Genomic DNA, 16,147 nt, shown 5'->3' on the forward strand with positions numbered 1-16,147 from the left:
GCCTAAAAACACAAATTTCCTGGGATTATACTGGTAATAGCATTCACAACATATATTTTAGCCTCTAGATTTTCACCACTTCAATCTCTGCTTCATATCTTGAGATTTTTTTTCTTATGGTATGTCTACCAGTGGGATGTTTCGATTTAGTTGATTTAAATAATGTCATATCCATATTCCTAACTGTTCTTTGTATTTAAGGTCCTATTGAGAGGAAAATTCATTACTCCAAGATATGTTTTTGTAGCATATCTGTAGGCCATGGTAATACTTTTAAAACTTAAATCTCGGTAGAAGCATTTTAAAGCTATCAAACATACACAATGTCTTCCCTATTGTCTGCTATTTCTCCTGGTAGTAATACTATGTTGACATATCATGCAAGAAGCATTCATAAGATTTTAGCTTCGGTTAAAAAATTGTAATAAAAAATATTGTCACTAGTCAACAAAACTTCATTTTAAACTTACTTTTTAAAAGAAATATTATTTCACCCTCTGAAACCCTAGTTGACTTTAACTAAGAAACAGCAAACTGTACAAAAGTCTTTAAAAACTTGTTTTCATTACCGGCACATTAATCAGTAAGGAGAGTACTTACTGAATATATATCCATCATAAATTATATAAGAGGTTTTTTGAATGTTTAAGGAAGGAGTTTTACTTAATGACCAAAGAAAGCTTATATACATCCTCATACACAGACCACAGAAAACATAGACAAGGTGAAAAGAAACCTGCTTCATTGTTTGGCACTACATGATCAACTGTTTGTTGTTTAGGCAAGTCTCTGTGGTTCCTTAACATACCTTCTGTGTAGAGTAAAACAGTGAAGAAGCAAAAATTATCAGTGGAGATTCAAACCTTTATTTTAAGGAAAATATCTTGCATATCACAATTCAGAGCTTTTATAAAGCGGCATCAGAAGAGGATGGGGGGACGAAGTCCCTGTGATGTCTATTATTCACCATATGTTGTTGTTAAACCCTATCTGGTGATAACTTGTGATACAGAGTTTTGAAGATCAGACTTTAGAGAGTTCTTAAGGATAATACACAACAGTTTTTTATTTCAGCCCCTCAGGAAGGGCTGAAACTAGAACTCAACAACAAAATAGAGAGGGAGAGAAAGGTTATCAAATTTTCTGACAAATCTCTCCCTTCCTAGCTCTCTGCCTTCAATAATTAAATTTGAGATTTTTCTTTAATGTTTTCAATCAACTCCAAAATTAATCTATAAAAATTATTTCAATAATATTTCAACATAAATATTTTGACCCGTCCTATTTACAGCACATGGACCTACTCTGTGGCTTGATATGATTGTAATCTTTTTCTGCGTGACATTATTCAGCTTGAAATTTTAGGATACAACTCACTATCTACAGCTACCTCTCAGTTTTCATGTATCAGAACTACTGGTTTGTTCTCCACCTGTGTAGCTTCTGATACAGAGAGTTGTATCAGTATGGACTATTGCAGGTATTCAAACCTGGACAAGGTGGTTCACGTACTTCATTATGGCAACCACAGGGTAATCAATCACAGAGCTGCTTACCTTTTCTTTCAGAAAACCATGCCTCTGCAAGGAAAAGTTCAGATTCCTTTTTTCCATGGTTTTTTCATCAGCAACTATTCTCTAATTGGGTTCTCAATATAGTCCCCTTCCAGTCTGCCCTTTGTCATCACAAAATCAAGAAAAGAGAGTAGATTAACTGCAGTGCCCACTCTTGACTTACGGCTTATTCAGTTCATTGCACCAGTAAGTAATTCACACAGAGTATTTGTAGAATAAAGCTACATATTTTATGAGGCTATTTTCTGAGATATCTTTAAAGATTCCTTTTATCAGGTTGCTTGGTTATGCTATTTTTGTCAGACAGCAGCGAAGTCCACATTCTCTATTGTATTCAGGCATAAAAAAATCTCAAACTACAATCTAAGCACAGAACTGTGTCTGTAGAGATTTTCACATTCCCCAATGCTTTACATTAATATATATAAATACCTATCTTATATGAGATTGCACGAGATTAATTTTAACTATAAGGCAATATAGGAATGGTTTATGAGAACCATCTTGGGGTTTTGAGGGGGTTTGATTTTCATGTAATTATAGCAGCTTACCATGAATCGGTAAAAAGTTTTATTCTAGTATAACCTTTATTGCTTCCTTTTTTCTATGGTAAAAGAATGCATGATAATTTCCCCTTTGTTATTGCCCTCTCTGATCTGACCTTCAAATGTCAGACTTTCTGCTTTTTGATCATGCATATAATATGCACCTTGACTCACTTATGTGAAGCTATGTCAGACAAAGGTCCTTTCATGATTCAAGCTTTGAGTGAAGTAATCATATTATATCTATCATTTACATCAAAAGAGCAGATCTTTTAGCCAAACTTAGCATACTTCTTACTGATGTAAAATAAAAGTGACAGAAATACAAAAAATTACAGCTTAAAGCACAAAAACAAATGTAATATATGCTCATTTTCAGACACTAGTGGTTGAGCAAAATCATATTGGATTGTTTAGAAGCTAAAGTAATTGTCTTACAAGTACACTTCAGTCTTTAGGCCATATTGTATTTCATGCTACAAGTGTTTTCAGAACTGGCTCAATGCCTGCAAAATATACTTAGTACTATTAATTATTGTGTGTTAGCATAAAAAGCCAAAACATTTTCTTCCTTAGATAGCTATTTAGCACCAATAACTGCAAATTATTAAGTATCAGGTGTCTTTAATTTACTTCATTATCAGTTACATTGAAAGCTTTATATAACCCTGTAAGAAATGTTCATTTGTTCCCAGGATAGCTCAGTATAATATTGTTTCCAATTTTGGAAACTGGAAGATGTTAAAGATAGGTGGCTAATAAAGGAAGCTTACAAATGAAATCATATTTTTTGAGGGATTGAATATGAGACAATGAACTCTGTACAGAACTCTCTAAATGAGAAAAAAAATGAGGCAAAGCTTAGAAGGCCTCATTTTCTCCATCCATTTAGCTGTCTAGATCAGAAATTTCATGCTTTACTGAAGTCAAAGGAGTTACGTAGGTGCAATATGGCTGCAAATGAAACTCAGGTGTCAGAAGATTTAAATCTGTTAGAATTGGATTTATTGGTTCCCTTAAAATTTCTTTACAAGCAAAATCTGTTCCATGAAATCTTGAAAGTTATGATTTCTTTCATCAGGATAGAGCATCAAATTCAAGAGCTTTAACAAGAAAGTATTCCCAAGGGTCAAAACAATACAGGATAAGTGTTGAATTTTCTCCTTATTGTCAGAAAAGGAAAAGATATCCAGGCTATTGCAGTGTGCTTCAGGGAATCTGATACTGAGGATGCCTGGAAGCCAAGGATTGAGGAGCATCACACAATGGCAATTCACTACTCAGTGGTCTGGTTTTATGCAACTAACTAGTGCCAGGCAGGATTTCATAAAATATCCCAGCAGTATAGCCAACTGATCCGAAGCAAATGGTTACTGAGATGTAATAGTCTTCTCCAATCTGCTTTCTCACAGAATTTGTTGTTGTTACTGCTCTTTTTACTTGGAATATTTTATAACCAGAAAATGTTAGCAGAGTTAGTTCTTTCTATCTCTTCCTCTTTTATGTCTAAACTTTTTTAAAAGGAAGGAAAAAAAGCCCACTATTTGTTAAGTGGTTTATGTATCTTTTAACTGTTGTAGTTTTTATTCTTGATTTTGTTAAACATTTTTCATTTATATCACTTCAGCTAATCATATGTTTGGATTAGTGGTTTTCATTAAGAATTATTGTTAAATTTCTGTGAATGATGATTGACTCCTTTTTCTCTCAGGAAGGAAACTGATTAATTTTATCTGAATTTTTGCAATCTCTTTGCAAACACGTGTGGGTGACTGTATCATAATAGACATGCCATTACTCAGTTTGAAGAAACTGTGCTTGGGGAGCAGTATGATACCCCAGTGGTTTAAGATTTCCCAGAAATAATAAGCTTTTAGGCAGAAACGGATATGTAATTAGTTCTTTTGTCAGAAAGCTTTCTAGTGGAAGGGTAATCTTAAGCTAAATGTAGGAGACGTAGAGTTTAAATGTATGTCCTTAAACTACAGCGAAGAACTAGACTGTTAAAGGTTTTGTCCTTTCAAGGTATTGTGGCCAGGACATTTAGTTCACCTTAAACTGGAGAACTGAGTGTTTGATTCAACAAGTGGAGACTCATCTTTCAAAATTTTAAAAATAAGCTGCTTTAAAAAATAGGATTTAGGAAATTTTTCTTTATCTGGGTTCCAGCCAGGACAGGGTTAATTTTTGCCAAGAGGGAACATGGCTAGGACGCAGAAGTTATCATATACCGCCTCACATCATTGCCAGTTGCTAGGGAAGGGACTCTCTTCCAGGGAGAAGGCATTCCTTCCTGTCAGGAAAACGTGGCAGAGAGAGCTGTGGGGTGGTGCAGACTGAGGTCATGTCATGTTGGGTCAAGCCCAGTGAGCATTTTGTATTGAATCACTCTTTCCTACACTTTTGTTGTTAATATTTTTGCTGCTACTCTTCATTTTCTTATCTCATTGATGTTATCAGTATCAAGCCAAGATCTTTGCCTTTTGTGCCTCCAATTCTCCTCTCCAGTCACCCATGGGGAGGGGGTGGAAGTGGAAGAGGGGAGCGAGTGAATGGCAGTACGGTTTGGAGAGTCTCACCTCTTACTACTGATCATGACTGGAAGGACTTCAGATCTGAGTCTTAAACTGGTTTCACAAACATGAAACTAAAAAAAATTATCTGAGTAAAAGACGGACTTTTAACTGCAATTGATTTAGTTAATCCACAAAACCCTATTTTATTCACACTAGGGGTTACTAATGGATCAAAAAGGGAACTCAAGTTACATATTGCTGTTCCTTTTAGTAATGGTACCACGGATCACTGATGCTTGCAGCTGGATAAAGGATATGGATGCGTATTTGTCACGATCAACTTGCTTGCATTTTGCTCAGTGTCATTTGTCATAACTTTTCACGAATAGCATTAGAAGGATCTGATTTGTGCTAGAGCCATTGATTGTGAGGGATGTGACTCCAAAAAAGTCTAGAATGGTGCATGCTATAGCAAACACGGTATTTGAACAGTACCTCTCATTTGACCAGTGGAAGTAGCTACTTTATAAAAGGCAAAAGAAATTGAGTTGAAGTCAACGGTGCTTTCAAGTTTGTTATCACAGAATATAACATATATATCTGCCTATGAAAAGGTGAAAGCTCTATACAACTGAGAAAGAGCAATAGCAGACCACTCAGTAGTGTCTCTAGTGTTCTGAAAATAGTGTGCTTCAATTTCAATAAATCTGGTAATAAGTGGATTGCCTTACCTAAAAAGAATAGATCTAAATCCGGTGAACAGGCTGAGGTTTTTTTGCATGTGAAACTGTCATCCTGTCTTTTGGTTATGCAATTCCACTTTTTGCAGCATAAAATAGATTCATATGTAATACATACAGATTCAGTTCACATTACTAAACCTTCAGATTAAAGTGTTATTTCCCTGCAAAGATATATGCTATTTTCAGTAGTTCTCCATTTCTGTCTGCATATAAACATCTGACAGGCAAAATGGTAGTCAGAGGCACTTACCTATATGTCACTCTGTTTGTGTGCTTTGCAGAAGGAATGAAAATAACAGAAAGCTGTGAATAGCTTTTTTGATATTTCTTTATTTTGGCTCTCTCGGAGTTGCATGGATGAGGAGAGTATATCTGTAGTTTGAGAGACATTTTGCTACATATCTTAACAATGCTATATGTTAGTTTTCCTTTATCATCCACTAAGAGTGATGGGTAAAGACTCACAAGATGGCAGAGGCATGAAGCTTGTGACCTCTGGCAGCAAAAGAAAGGCTCCTTATCTACCCTGAGATCTGAACTCACAGAGTTAATAGTAATGTCCTGCGTAAGGGAACAAGCTGCATTAAGTAAGGTCTTAGAGTGAGCTGGGCATGCATAGAACACTAGCACAAAGGGGAAGTGATGGATAGTGATGGTTAGACATCACCTTTTGCAGTATGGGAGCACCCCACATCTGACCAGAGCTGCTAGGTTGCTCTTTGCAAACACCACGAACTGGAGAAGGAAGAAGTGTTTCAGAGAGACTGCTAAGGGTTTTCCAACTCTGAGGCTCCCTTTCATTTTATCCATGTGCATCACTGCTGAGGGAGATCTGGAAAAAATCAGGCGGGGCTACAGTACTCAGGAGACAAAGATAAGGCCAAGTGGTGTTCACTTCAATCCTGTTACTGAAGGAAGAGTACCCAGTGTGGATACACCCAGTGAATTAGCAGCTGCCTGGTGGTGCCTTGGCTTTTATTACCATAGGTCCCTCCTTGAGGAATGAGAACTGCTAGCAAGAGATGGGACCCATTTGACAATGATGGTCTAAAAACATCTTTGTCCACAGTCTTGCTTTTTTACTGAGAAGAACATTAAAACCAGGTACACTGAGAATGACAATGACAGTTTTCAGGTAAGCGAAAAAATCAGGGGTAGTAAGCACACGGGGCAGGGTGATGGGGAACCTTTGGAAAGGACAAAGCAAGTGTCAAAGAGCATTTTTGAAGTTCCCGTGCACAAATGCACTAAGTGTGGTATGTGTGAACGCAGAACAGAGATGTGATTGCAATAAATAAGATGGGATCAGCTTGTGTGTCTGGAAGGCTGTGAAGGATTTATGGATGGATAAGGGCTCCTTATGAAAGACAGGCAGTGGGAAAAATGGAGATGGGGTTGCCAGTGCTCTAGTGAGCAGCTCAGGTATGTGGAGCTCTTCAGCTCACCAGACAGGTGACACTTCTTGAGGGCCTGTGAGTCAGGAGTGGAGAACAGAGCAACAAGGGCAACACTGTAGTGGGAATTTGTTATGGACCACCTGAACAAAGTGAACAAGTGAACAAAGTCATCTTTGTCGGGCCTAGATGACAAAATCATCTGGTCAGGCCCAGAGAGAGGTGGTGAATGGTACTGCATCTAGTTGGTGTCCAGTCATGAGTGGTGTCCCCTAGGCATCAGTACTGGGCCCAGTCCTATTCAATATCTTCATTAATGATCTGGATGGGGGGACTGAGTCTACCCTTAATAAATTCACAGATGACACCAAGTTGGTTGCAACTGTTGATCTGCAGGAAGGTAGGAAGTCTCTGCAGAGGGAGGGACAGGCTGGATCCATGGGCCGAAATCAACAGTATGAGGTTCAACAAGACCAAGTGCCGGGTCCTATACTTTGGCCACAATAACCCCAGGCAGTGTACAGGCTTGGGGAAGAGTGGCTGGAACATGGTCCAGCAGAAAAGGACCTGGTCAACAGCTGGCTGAACATGAGCCAGCGGTGTTCCCAGGTGGCCAAGAAGGCCCCAAGATTCTAGAGAGCAGATTTCAGCTTTTCAGGGAACTGGTAGGTGGGACCTGATGAGAGCAAAGGAGTTTAGGACAGGTGAGAGGTCTTTAAGGATCTTATCATTCTAGTGAAAGAATTGTCCATCCCAATATTGAGGAAGATGAGTAGGCTTACAAAAAAACTTTGTTAAGCAGGGAATTTATGACACAGTTATAATGCTAAAAGATGTACACAGGAGGTAGAAGTGAACACAGGCTACAAGTAGCACTGTAAGAACATATTGTGTAGACATGCAGGAATGATATCAAGAAAGCCAAGCCCAGCTGGAGATGATAATAGGATAACAGGAAGAATTTGTACTGTTACATTAACAGTAAAGAAAAAAAAAAGGAAAATATAGACCTACTACTGAGCGCTGAGAGTGATTTAGTGACAACAGACGAAGGTAAAGCTGAGGTAATCAGTGCCTTATTTCCCTCAGCCTCCACCTACAAGGTCTTACTTGAGCCTTTGTATATATAGACTGGGCTCAAGTGTTTATATAGGCTGGGCTTCCATCATCAGTGGTGGAAGAGGATTGATTTGGGTAACTGTTGAGCAATGTCGATCTACATGCAAAACCCGATGATTGGCACCCAAAGGTACCTAAAGAACTTTATTTGTCCTTCTTTTGGGTATTTAGACTTGTAAATTCTCATTCCTTCCTTTGATATGTTACACAAAGCAATCTAAGGCAAACAGTCTGCAGCAGTAGATGAAATGAAGGGGTTAAGTTTAATACTTCATCTACTACCACTAGACAAGAAAACTACTAAAGGAAAATCTAATAGAATTCTTAGAATCATTTTAATATAGCTCTTGTTTACTCATGTAAATTTGTTGGTTTTCCTTGGAAGTAGGATGCTGAGGTAAGAGAGTTAGTAACATAAAACAGTTTTGCTTTATGAAAACCATATCAACATCCAATAAGTATTTTTTTCTTCCCATGCCAATTTTTCATATGGTATTAAGACAACCATTAGAGAGTTAAGTCATTCATTATTCCAGCCTTACATCACACTGTTGTTGATGAGATAAGGCTCTCTTTCTTAAGCCTTGAACTTTCCATTTCCTTATTAAATAAAGCAGAAACTTCAACTTCACTAATGCAAGCAATATTTGTGGTATTATATTCCCAGTGATTTTGCACGAATGATGACTGACATTTGGAGATGCTAGCAAGTGGTTGGATCTCAAATTAGATAAGATTAACTAGTATTAGCTAGAAATTCTGTCACATATTGACCTCCTAATCCTATATGTTGAACAAATCAAAACCAAAAGTCTATTCCTGCTCTGAAAAACTAGTAGGAGTGGTAGATATACCAGGCATATATAATGCTTGAAAAGTGAAAGAAAACAATCCTATAATGAAATAATATATTGAGGGGGTTTTGTAGTTTGTTTAAACTAGTTTAAGTATCTGCCTATTATATACATTGAGTGCATTCCAGCATTTTGGAAGGCTACAATCTCCTAACAAGTCAAGTATGTATTTTGTCCATATCCTTCCTACTTCATCATTGTTCTTGCTTTTCTGATAGACTAGTTTAAGAAATTAAGGTGCTGTGACCTTTCAAAAAATGCTATAATGATCTCTAAAAGAGATGTTAATTCTGAATAATCTGAGAAGCACAGGTTTACAGGAATTGTCTGACCACATTTTGCAGGATTTTCTTTTATTTTAAATTGTTTTGAAACTCATCCAACAAACAAAATATTTTTTTTTACCAGATATGAAATACATTCTTTTGTTGGAAAACCATAGACTCTTCCTATCTTGATTTTCTCTTGAAATATGCATACTATCTGTGAATCACTGATAAAGATTTGTTGTTTAAAGTTACACTTATATTTCTTATTAAACCTCTGTATTTTTATAAAAATACAAACTTTTCTGTTAATATATTTGTTTATTTGGATGTGCAAAATTACATGCTAGGGAATTTATAATTTTAAGAGGATGTCAGTTTGAATCAAGCCATTCAATCCTTTTAACAATTAAATTTATAAGGAATACTTATATCCTTGCAGGCATATGGTGGCATAGGAACTGGGCTGTAATAAGAGAGGTAAAAAATTATAATTATTAAAATGCTAGAAACACCATCTGAGCTAGAGCAGTTGTGCCTACCATGGTGCTTTGTCACCAGCAGCGATAGTAGGAAATACTGTCTCAGTAAACAACATGAGCCTGGCAGTGTCCAGTGGCCTCATACTTCCCAGAGCCCACATCAGGCATTATCATTTCCTTTGGGCAACTCATCCCTCTGAACAGGTGACTGGTGCTGAGCTTTGGATATCAGCTCTTGAGCTACTGCAATTACCATACCCTGTTATTAAGGCAAACCAACTTTGGCTTACATTAGTATTTAATTTAAGCTTTATTAATTTAGCTGAAAGCTGGGGGTTCAGGGACCAATTAACAGTCAGTTCAGATCTTCCTACCTCAAGGGTAGTACTATGAGTTGGAAGGGTTTGACAATTGGAGACAATACTGGTAATATCCATTAATATTTCTTAGGGATTTGGGCTAAACTGTTTAAAGAATGCATGCAATAGTTAATGCATTAGTATTTATCTCCCATAACCTTCATACTAATTTGTTTAAGCTGTTGTGCAGGGCAAACAGTTATTCATACAGGATTAATGAGAAAATTATATATAGGTGACGATTCATAATCTATAAAGAGGGTTACTTTATTTATTAAAGATGGTAATATAATCTAAAAAGTAATAGTATACAAAAGCAGCAGCAAATAACTGTATGGGTAAATCAACACAACACTACTTAAAGAAATATTTAAAATTAAGAAAGTATAGAAAATTTTTCAGAAACACCTTTCAAATATGTTCTCACATGTTAATAATTTATATTAACAATAATTAATAATACTTTGTTGTCAAATGTCTAGGTCTTTTCTGAGAAAGGGTTTGTCTGAAGTTTAGTTTGAAACCCAAGGTTTTTTGCATCTTGGTTATGTGTATTTTATCAGGAAGTTTCATGTGGACATGAATATTTATTTTCTAGTTTCATTTTAGATTATTTATTGGAACAAAACCATCATTTTTTTGATGGTTGATGTGTTATGAATCAATGAGTAGATTAAAATTTCATTGTCAAAGTCTTGTGATTTACAGATGCCAGACAAGTTTTAAACAAAAACCAGAATGAAAGTAAACTACTTAGAGCTGTGAGAGAACATATTTACAAAAGTATCCCAGAATTACTGCTTTTTAAAAGCTGGTTAAAGGGTAGGATTTTTCCCCAAATGCTTCCATTTATAACAAAAATGCTTCTATTTATAACAAAGACAGCCTTTTCCAAGCCTGCTCCCTTCCTCTATGGAAGGATTCCATTTCCAATCAACACAGGTAAATTTGCAAGCATAACTAAACGACATGAACTAAGGATGAAAAATGGTTTTTTAGCATAATGAGGACTATAAAATTTAAGAGAGGTTTATTGTTAAATCATGATTCTATATCTATTAGGATATAGTAAGTGACTGTTTCTTGCTTGTTTAATCTGGATTTTTTTAAGTGGGTACTCAGCTGTCTTCTATTATCTCTGTTTTCTAAATTTTTGTTTAGAGTTAATTTGTTAGCTCTCTGAAAGTTCCCCTTCCCTTTTTCTGCCCTCCTGTCATTTATTAGATGCCTCAGAATAAGAAAATGGTTTGTTGTTATTGTCTACAGTAAGCCTCTCACCTTATACAAGAATGATTATCTAGGAAGATGATGCTGTGCATGTTTCTTAGCATCCTGTGGAAGACTGTATATCTAGGATTTGTGAAATAAGGCAGTACTTAATGACTTTTTTTTAATCCAGCCTCTTTTCTAGTTTCTTTAGCCCAGCTGCAAAACTTCAAGTGCATTGATTTGTTTTATGCAGCACTGTCATTTCAGTGGTGTCCATTTCAGTTGAGATTGTCCTTAGTAGCTGATGGCTTTTTAATGTTTTTATTATCAAGTGTTTGTTGGTTACAGTCAAAGGCTGCCATTTAATAGAGTACATTTTGTCTTTGGATTTGTGTGCAGTGGAGGTCACTCAGGTATTAGTCTTTTGCTGCTTTGTTCTTCTCTTAACAGAAATATTGTCTAATAGATCACAATTTACTTCTTTATTTGTGCATTAATGGGCTTAAATTTGAATTTCGAGGTTAACCTTTACTCTTTCACTGTTTCTTTTATAATACATGATCAGAAGATGCTATTTTGTCCAATACAATTTTTTCTATTGTTCAAAGCATCACAAGCAATTGGTACTTTCTTTTCCCAATAAATTATTTCTCTCTGCAGCCTTGCCTTTCTGTATTGATTATGTGCCACTGGTAAAATAAGCTGCTGTCCACAGTGGAAGATTTGGATATACAGAGAAATTAATTCGTATGAGCTGGAATTAGACTGGAATTGAGAGGGTGGAACAAAGTATCAGCAGCAACTGACCCAGGCTTAATCTCTGGAGGATTTCTTTGCAACTGATGGAAGAAAGAGAACAGATACACATCCCTCAGCAATTTCAAACCCCTGGGCTCCCTCTCACTGTCTTCATTCCTTTACTCTCTTTCAGGAAAGCACCTAAATTATTTTCCTGCTCTGAGCTGCATTTACAGCCACCTCACTGACTGTTCAAAGGAATAGAAAGCCTCCTTGAACTGAGGGAGACCTTTTCCTTCCCTCCCTTCCTCCCACCTTCCTCCCTCCTTCCTCCCTCTACTCTTTGCTCTCCATAGATCAGCAGTCTCGTGGAGGCAATAGTCTTAGTCTGCTCCACTTAGGGCCTAAAATCTAAACTCATTTTTTGTTTTGGTTTTGTTTTGATTGGTGTTTTCTACCCTTTCATGCTGTTTCTTCCTATCTTCTTTTATATCTCATAGAAGCAAAAAACCCACAAGTGAAATCTATTTTTAATCACTTGGGAGAAACACACTTTCTGCACTCAAAACACGGTTAAGTATCCATCTCCCTACTGGCACAACTTAAATTTCTGGTTCCTTTCCTGAAATTTATAGGAACTCAGTTGTGTTTTATTTTCTAATCTCAGCACTTTTGATGAGGTACTCCTGCCAGAAACATCTTTTATTTAGATTTCTGTTTGCAAGAATTTATCTTCTTACTCTTAAACTCTTATTGTGGTTTAAAGGGAACACACCACATATATGGAGCTAGGAATGTGTTGTTTTAAAGTAATAATTTTCTAATTCGATACTAAAAATTCATTGTATTTTGTATTTCAGTCCTCTCACTATAACGTCTCTTCTCATAGGTAACAAGCACCTTTTTTACTTAACCCTACAGATGTAGATCCTGGTCTTGATTTGACAGGGAATTAGAGGGGGATTTAGAGGCTCAGACTCACAAATGTATATGAAAAAAAGCATCGTTTGAAGTCCTCCAAATATTTCTGTAGCATTAAGAACTTCAGAAGTTGATCAGGGAACCTGTATCAGCTCATGCATAGTGACATTTTTGAACAAATAATAGATTTCTAAGACTGATCATTTGCCTGCAGTGGAAAGCAGTACCTTGATTACTTGTGAGTTGCACAAAAGTGTTGAGGTTGTGTGAGCTGCAGTCATTCCCCATGGTCAATGGAAATTCTGAGCACTGAAATGTAAAAAGAATTGATCAATCTATTGGATTAGCATGTCTCTGACCTACCATGCAGCATTTACATTAATGAAAACTGACATGTTGCTTTAACTCATAGATGTGTTTGCTTTTAGGTAATTTGCAAATAGTGCCAACACATTTTAAGAGTGCATCAGAGAAAAGGAAAAGTCTATTTCTGGATCTCTAATTCTTTGAACTGTTTTGCCAATGCCATCTGTGGTTTGCACATTGGTATTTCAAAACTCGGCAGTCCTGATAGGGATAGTTTTCTTTTCTGTTGACCATCTGTCACAGATGCAGGAACCTGAACGCATTATCAATTCCATAGATTAAAACTTCAGTTGGACCATTGGACTGGTTTATTACTGTCTGCTTTAGGCCCATGTAAACTTTTTCTTTTTTTTTTTTTTCTTTTTTCTCTCTTTTTTTTTGTGGTGACATTCAGAAGTGAGTTTGTAGATCTCATTTGTGTCTCTGTAAAAGAGAAGGAAACTGTTAAAATGTTACATTAATTTCTCATTGATTTATTAAGCAGAAATATGTAGGAGGAAGTTTTGAACAGCTTGTTTGTTCAGATCAGCAGCAGGGACAGCCTGCAGATGATTAGTTCCACTTGTGCCCATATGTGTCATGGCAGTAAATGCTGATTATTACAAATGGTTTGGTAGGAGAGGAGGTTAATTGAACAAACATTAAAAACAAATGTATACTGATTGTTTTAAAGTGTGTAAATAACAAGGGGTCTGGTTAATGTTTTCATTATTGCTTTTAAAAGGAGAAAAGTTATGCAAACGTCTCTCTAGAGTGTTATTGGTTATCATGTGTCACAGTTTTCCATTTTACCAAGCTGTCTCTTTTAGACAAAACGTAAGGACCAGATTTCCAAAAGCGCTATATACTAGAGAGATCTTGAGAATGTGACAGATTCATTTCATGGTGCTTTGAGGCTTCAAAATTGTGGATTTGTTCCATAATGGGACTAAAATCAAATGTGTTCCAATGCTTTTATTAAAATGGATGGGCTGGAAAGAATGGTTTTGTTGACCCTTATAAGTCCAGTCCCAGTTTCCACTTCAGACTATAATTTACCATCTTTTCAGGATATAAGGAGTCAGAGCACGTTTCTTAGAGAAATGTTTTATTTCCATGATTGCTGTGGTATTATAAGGGAGGAACTGCTTTTTATGCTGCTACGTCAGTCATCATACAAACAGTGCCAGCTTAGGCATGTATGTAATTTCTAAGAATGCTTAGAATGCAAAGGCTATACCTGATTTTTAATCTTTTTCATCAAGGCCTCACAATACAGACTGAAATGCATAAATTGTAGAATTTTCCATTAAAAATCGTAATGGTTTTATTAGATAAAGCTACTACTCCACTGTTGTCACAAATTAGTCTTTATCAAGGTGTGGCATACTTAATAGGAAGTGATGGTAACCTATGCCTTCCCTTCATAAGTCTTGAAAGTTACTGTCACCTTTGTTAATATGAGGATCTTTCCTTATCATGCACTTTAGCAGGATGTCTGCAGTGACAACAGGCAGGAAGTGTACATGTTGCCTCCGAAAAACTTTTTTGAGCATTTGGATACTATCTTCAGATACAAGTTAAAAGATGTTGGGGTTTTTTTTATTATTTATTAGAGGAACCACAGGAATCTAAATGTTTATGTCCTACACCATGCCTTTAAGCAACAAAGTTTATTTGTGTTACTCTGTTTCAGAATTTAGGCAACTCCATTACCATGGAGGTAATGCCTGCTTGAGCTTGTGAATAGGTGCATCAAGTTGTTCAGACTTATTCCTCCTTTTTCTACATGAACATAGACAGAGAATTTAAAGATCAATAATAATACTGGTAAAACTCAACATTAGTTATTTAATCATGGCTCACTTACCCTGCTGACCTGGTTGAATGACATGTTGCAAAAAAACCTGATAGCTTCTTATTAAAGTTATGAAGGTTAACAAATGGGCTAAAGGTCTGTGGTTTTAGTGTGTAGAATATAGTAGACAGTATGTAATGGCTATGATTGTGCATTAGTTCTACAAAAAAATTATCACAGAGCTCTTTCTTTGGAAAAAAAAAAAAAGATACCAAACAATGAAGTGTTACCTGTAGCTCTGTTTAACCATATTCAAGAAAAAAAAAATCAAACTGTAAATGAATACAAGAGTTGTTTGGGCAAGCAGAGAAGCACGGTGTTTATTTTATAAGACAAAACTGGAAGCACTTACCCTATTCAATCCAGAAAGAAAAATGAAAAGATGGAAAGTAAAGGTCTGTTATCAGGAGGTACAGAAAGTTGCAGAATGGGCCAGATACTGGGAAGAAAAATTAGCTGTTGATTTCAAATCACTCCTGGTGGAGAGCAAACGGTTATCTAGAATATTTCTTAATACTGTGTTAGACTGTTTTGTTTGTTTCTGATGGAAGAAAATAATGTTTTCTGGTTGCTTGGTTCTTTCTTTGTTTTTGAAAGTGTCTGAAAAGTTTGCTTGAATCTTTCTGGCACGTTTGCAAATTATTAAAAAAAAAAAAATGCACGTGATCAACAAACCCTTTTTTTTTTTTTCCCCTGAGCTTTACTAGAAACCTATGTCAGAAGAGAGAGAAGAGTTTTTAATTTCCAGAAGGTTTTCTTCACAAATCCATGATTCACTTTCTCAGCTGTGTTCAATGTTTGGCCAAGAGACTTCCAGCAGAATTTTTCTGTTCAAGGAGGCAAAATGACTACAGAGGAAGATAGGAATTTTATGGTAAAGAGATGTTTGACTGTGGGACTCCTTTGTGTGTGAGATCAGATGAATATTTTACTTTTATAATCTTAAAAGCGTGAGATAAAACTTGGTTTGTGCTTCTCTTTCCCTTTGCTTAATATATGATTGATTGGTAGGGAAAGTCCTCAACTGTAGAGCAACACAAGAGATGAAGCAAAAAGAATTCATACTCTTCTAAAGACTAACATTTCTAACTGTGTATCTCACTGATGCAATTACATATTACCTTTCTATAACCGATATTTCTGAAATGGGTACTAAGCAGGCTGCTTGTTCAATTTCTTCTGTCTCTCAGACATAAGTTATTTGAGGGTTGTGGTACAGTAGAA

The sequence above is a fragment of the Manacus vitellinus genome, unplaced genomic scaffold (assembly GCF_001715985.3).
Source record: "Manacus vitellinus isolate BGI_N305 unplaced genomic scaffold, ASM171598v3 scaffold_33_pilon, whole genome shotgun sequence".
Taxonomy (NCBI): domain Eukaryota; kingdom Metazoa; phylum Chordata; class Aves; order Passeriformes; family Pipridae; genus Manacus; species Manacus vitellinus.